Below are 6,000 nucleotides of genomic sequence, written 5' to 3'. Positions count from 1 at the left end.
CTTTTAAGTTAAAATCGCTTCCTCAATGGCTCATTTTTCTAAACTCTGGGAGAAGGCAGTCAAACTTCTCCATACCCATCATCTCGGTTTCACATGTATTTCCTGCCAAGCCCGGTAAAATTTTGGCTTCCTCAAACACCTTATCTCCTCACCTTCCAAAACCCTGCCCTTGACCACTCACAGGATACGTTCTCCTCTTTGTTGCCCGACACCGCTTTTCTACTCCTTTCTCCTCTTCAGATATCCCACTGGTATTCACTTCTTTCTGCCTTTCTGAACACCTTTCTTGTAAAATTTGTCATCTCCCGACCTGCACGCCACCTTTCTCCTCCGTCACGTCCAGTTTCCCCTCTTTATCTCCCACACTGGCCCCCGCCAACGACCCCAAACTCCATCTCCAGCACCAGGCGCAGGCGCGCTCTGCGATAGAGCCAGGCGGGATGGGGGCGCCCTCCAGAGGCTCCGGCTGCGCCCTGTCCCGTCCTGCCCTGCCCGACCCAAAAGCCGGGCAGACAGAGCTCAGCCTTGGCGCAGAGGCACTCAGAGGGACCCCCTGCACTTCCCATGGCGGCACGGGCAACGCGGGCAGCGCGGCCGCTCTCCGGCTGCTGTGTGTGCGCTCGGCGGCTGGGGCGGAGACAGGGAGGGCACAGCTCTCCTCCCGCCCTCTGTTCGGCTTCTCCTCCTCCCCGCTCCCGCCCTCTGTTCCTCCTTCCCTCCCTGCCGCGCCGGCGAGACCGCGAGAGCGGCGCCCGCTCCGCGTCCGCCGCCCCGCCAGGGCGAGGAAAGGAGGTGCAGCCCTTGGAGAGGCAGCTGGATGAAGGCGTGTGCCTCAGGGCGGGCTCGGCAGCCCCTCGGGCATGAAGGGGACCGCGGGGACTCTGCCCTGTCCTGCAGCCGAGCGGGGACATCAGGTAACAGCCCCGCACGCCTGCCCGGCCCGGCCCGGCCCGACACGCCTCGAGTGCCGGGAGAGGGCAGGCGTCACCTGGAAAGTTTTCCTGCCGCTGCTGGCCGAGCGGCGAGAGGCGGAGGAGGAAGGCGGGAGGCAGCCCTCCGTGTAGGGTTGCACATCGGTTTGTTCGGCGAGAACCGCTTCGTGCTCCGGCACCTCGGCCGGGTCCCTGAGCCTGTGCTGCTCCCGCCAGGGGTGCGGCGGGGAGGGCTGGGAGGCGGCGCTGGCATCCCGCTGCCCCAGCGGCTCGGAAGCCGTGTCAGCGGCCGTGCCGCGGCAGGCAGAAAGTTTGCAGCGGGGTGAGGGGCGGGAAGGAGGGGAAGAGGATCGGCGCGGGCGAGGGGAAGGGGGCGCAGCCTCTCGCCGTTGCCGTGGGCAGTGGGTGCCGCTCCTTTCCCTCGCGGCGCGGGAGCGGTGCCGCCGGCAGTTGTGTCGCTCGGGTGTTTAGTTTAGTAGGTTTAAGTGTCAGTAGAGGTGTAATGTCGGCATCTTTAATGGCTACATTTTACTCTTCTGTGAAATTTGCTTACTTCGTTGTGTCAGTTTGGGTATCTTTAGGAAAAACAAACAGCCAAGTCCTACCAGGAGGAGATGCACAGCAGCGCACCTGAGACTTCAGTATGTCTGTTGTGTTGTATGACATAACTGTAAATGCAGCTGCTGTTCTTTTTGAATCATACTTCGTTTGGGCTTTTTTTAGCTGAACATTTGTGGATTAAGCATAAACTTCTAATAAAATATTTGCATTATCATTAATGCTGTTGGAAATTAAATCCCGCTTTAAATGTTTCAGAATTATTTTCTTCCCCCTTTGCTCATAAGGACAGTAAGTCACATTCATAAAGTTTGCTTAGTTCTTCTGAAATCATTTAAGGAATAAAAAGTGAACAGAGTGCCTCACAGAGGTTGTAGGTACCTTTGCTACAGAGTGAAAAAAACAACATTGAACCACCTTAAAGTAAAACAACAAAAAATCTGTACCTTCAGTAGTCCCCTTCCTTTTAGCAGCCTGAACAAAGAAGTGTACACTGCAAACTGCCCTGAGAGTGAAAAGATTCAAGCCATTTCAAATGAAGCAATTTTCCCTTATAGAGAATGTTCTCCATTAACTGCCTGGGTTAATCAGAGATATTCTACCTTAATTATCAGCTACAGTTCTGTTTTACTTCCAGATTTTCAAATACCAAGGTAATCCCACGATATTTGTTGCAAAAGCCAAAGAAAAACCTTAAATGTGATGAACTTCATTTCATTAGATCAGAAAAGTATTCCTTTTGGTTTTGGGGGTTTGTTATTCTGGATTTTTTTGGTTTTGTTTATTTGACGATACAACAAATATGGTACCAAATTTAGGGGAGCATTCAAAAGTGGGCTAGATTTAGCAATGTACCTGCAGGTACTGCCTGTAATTGTTGGACATTGAAAAGGCACTGTACTTATGGTGATTTTCAGGCTGGGACTTTTCTTAATAAGCACGTAGTTATATTCCTTAAGAAGGTCTATCACAGTTAATGACCCAGTGCAGCTCTAAGACTGCTTTATGTATGGTCAGATTTTTATTCATGGACTTTTATATTGTATTAAGCTGAGAGAGGGCTAAGGACATAGAAGCACAGGTACATATAAAGCTTGAAATGCTTCCCACTTTTGTGTGTTTTGTTCATTGGTTGGGGTTTTGCCTTTTTTTTTTCACTGTCAGCTTCAAATACAACATCTCTCTGGGCTTTCATGCAAAAGGCAGATTTTGTTAAACATATAAAACAATTTTCTTTTGTAAAGTCTTCTGTAGTTCTTACTTTCTTAAAAAGATAAGGTATGACTAGGGCACTATCATTTTTCTTGACAGCATGACAGTTAAAACTTCGTTTGCATAGGAGTAAGCATGTGTAGTGCTTTAAAAGAAGATGTCATTCTGAACTGTCATTGATTAACTTTTCAACATTTTTTAATGAAAATGAATGTACTGCTTATAAAATCACTGCTAGAATGTAACTAAAAGGTAAGAATGAATTAACGTAGTGATGTTGGGTCTTATTTAAGATTTTGGTTATAGTTTTAATATTTACATGCCTATGGATTTAGTACTCAGTTCTGTAAAGAGGTATTTGAATTAATTTTATTCATATCGGGATCTCAGTTAAACTCACAGAAGTCCTATTGATGCAGCAGTGCTTAAGCTACACAGAGGTGGAATATGGAATTTCTCTTTTTTAGAATATACAAACAAAATGCTTTGTTTGCTAATGAACTTTAGGTTCTGATAACATGTCCAAATTGTATGTAGCTGTTGCTATCAAAAGCTGAGCTTGTGTTACAAGTCAGGAGCTTAAATCTGTGTGTTGAGCAAATGTTCTTTTTACAGTGTGTGAAATCTTAAGCAATGAAAATGGCCAAGTGAAGAGCAAAGGAGGCATATAAAGTGGCATTAAGGTGTGGAAGTGTGGGAAGTTAGTCACCAGCTTTTGAAGATAATGTGCACCTTGGGGATTTTGGGTAAAGGTATACCTGGAGAAACAGCTGAGGTATCTGCTTTTACTTGAAAACTGTAGTTGCTATACAGCTTTTTTCTTGCAGTTCTGTTTGCAGACTTTGTACTGCTGTATTTAAAGGCTTCTCTTGATCCGTGATAGAAAATTTGTTCCTTCATTGTTAAACCCATCTGGTGTGGTTGAAGTAGATAAAATCGTGGTGAAACTAGTTAACTGTGTGTAGTGTATCTACAGAAGCAAGAAACTGATACAAAATGGAATCCTATTTGCAAGTTCAATGCCCAGGCACTGAGGAGTACATACTATAAATTTATAGAAAGTGAGGGATAGCCTTTGAGAAAGGATTCCTTCTGGTCACCACAAACAGGTAGTATTCCTGCAGAGTGAGCAGAATAAGCTTTAACTTTGCATGCCCGTTCTGGATGTTTTTCCCTGTCATCTGTTACACCTCCACTCAGTTTCCTCTCAACTGAAAGACTGCTCGTTATTTAATTTTTGCTTTCTTTGTCACCTTTTTTAGACCTCTGGTACTTAATATTTTCTACTGAATTCCTTTAATTTCTTCTGTATTCCTTAGATAGAGAATGCTCTATAAAAAAAATACAGCTGTAACTTTACCAACAAGTAAACCATAAAGATTAGCTTACAGGTAATGTATTGTCTTTTGTACAAAGGTATTATATTGCTGATCACTTTTAGCTCATGGTAACTTTCACCACCAAAATACCAGAATAGCTACATGTTATTTGCCCTCATCCTTTATTTTCTTAGTTGATTATTCTTAGGTAAACTGTTTACCTTCTTTAATTACATCTTAATTTTCTCCTAGATCATGTTTTCAGTTTAATTTGATTATTGTGAGTTTTACTCCTGTATATCAAAATTTCTAGCTCTGTCTTCTAGATCTCCTTGGCCTAATGTAACGCTCAGATGTAACTATACTCTGTCTTTTAAATTATTAATGAAATGATAAACAATATCTACTAGGAGACAATAGGAGAACCCCTCTTAAGCAAGCTTTGCAGTTTGTCAATGAATTGGTAATAATGAATTTCTTAATATGGTATTGTAACCTGTTTTCTTAATTTAAACCAATACAACGGGTTTCAGTCCATAGGCACTGTATGAGTGTATAAATATGGGTATTATTGTCTTTTTTAAACTATTATGATGTTCAAAGGAGGAGTAGTATGTATTTCATCACAGCTTTAAAGGAAAGAAAGTGGTCTTGAGCCTTCTAATTTAGAAGTTCTTTTTAATACAGTAGTTTTCACTGAGCAACCAAATACCTTTTTCTGAATGTCAGGTAAAAATACTCCTGGGCAGTGTACCTTGTATCATGTATACTGTTTGTAATTAAAATGCTGTACAAAAACCTTTTGAAAATTAACAAGTTAATATAAGTGCTAGTTTTACTTCTTAGTTTCTGACAATTATTTATAGTAAGTGACTTTAGTCAGCAAATAATGGGGAATACTATGTCAAATTATTGAAGTGTTTGTTTAACTACTATGCTCTAGATAATTTCTAAAGGTCAGGCAAGTTTAACGTTTGGACGCATTTTTGAAGACAGCAGAGGAAAACTGCAAATAGTGTTTAAAAAACTGATTCTCTGTTAGGGGTGTATAGCCCTGAAAATCTTAACAATCTTTTCACGAATTGCCATTATGTTAAATTTGATGTTAAACTTACCTGTTTTCTACCAATATGTGGAGGTTTAGATTTAACAGAGTGATTCTGAACATCTCTTGTTTTTTTTTTCCACCTCAGTGAAGAGACTCACTGTGATGTTGCAAATTAATATATTTGTCAATATTGCTAGTAAGTTACATAATACATATCAGCCTCTGAAACTGAAGAATTACTTTTGGAAACTTCAATATATGTTAGTCATACAAAAGTACCCAAATAATTTCCTTATTTGTGGTTGTGCCGTAAGCATTCGCTGTTTCTGAGGATATGTTTATTATAAACAATTCTGAAAACTTCATCATATCAGGTCTGTAAAACCTGGAGAGACAGCTTCTATTTGTTTTCTAAGAATTGAACTGTGGAATTTAGATTTTATATATTGAACAGCATTGCTGTCTATTATCATTAAAAATACTGTAAAAACATATTTCTCTGTATTGTAGAGAAGTAAATAGCTTTTGGAATAGGAGTTATGAGGAAAACTTTTCAAGATTCAAGAAATTGTACAATGTGTACTGAAAACCCCATTCATTAACCTAAAAATGACAAAAGAGCATATACATACGCTTTTTCTAAACCAAGCAATTAGTTTGATTTCTGAAACAAGGAATTTTTTTACACAACTATCTATCAGTTTTCCCAAAATATTTATCTGTTAATGAGGAATTGTAAATTAATGTGCAACATTATTAGAGAAAAATGTTGTATGTGAAAAATCATAGCATAGTACTGTTTCCCTGGCTTGATTTCTTTAGATACAGCACTTCTTCAGGCTGTGAGGATTTTTGCTAGGAGGTTTGAAGACACCCATATTTTATATATATATTTCACAGAGGTGCACATGCACATAAATAATAAGTACTC

General features: G+C 41.2%; 1 protein-coding gene across 2 annotated transcripts in view; it reads left to right on the top strand.

The window, feature by feature from the left end:
* The first annotated feature begins 743 nt into the window (after window positions 1–743).
* SGCG (sarcoglycan gamma) overlaps window positions 744–6,000 on the top strand; it is a 111,230-nt gene continuing 105,973 nt past the window's right edge. For both annotated transcript variants that reach the window (XM_032677579.1, XM_032677570.1), the window contains exon 1: window positions 744–914. The gene's annotated coding sequence lies outside the window, so the exon portion shown is untranslated. The remainder of the gene's footprint in view (window positions 915–6,000) is intronic.

The sequence above is a fragment of the Chiroxiphia lanceolata genome, chromosome 2 (assembly GCF_009829145.1).
Source record: "Chiroxiphia lanceolata isolate bChiLan1 chromosome 2, bChiLan1.pri, whole genome shotgun sequence".
NCBI classification, from domain to species: Eukaryota; Metazoa; Chordata; class Aves; order Passeriformes; family Pipridae; genus Chiroxiphia; species Chiroxiphia lanceolata.
Note: the sequence above shows the minus strand (reverse complement) of the source record. Positions and strands in the feature narration are given on the sequence as shown.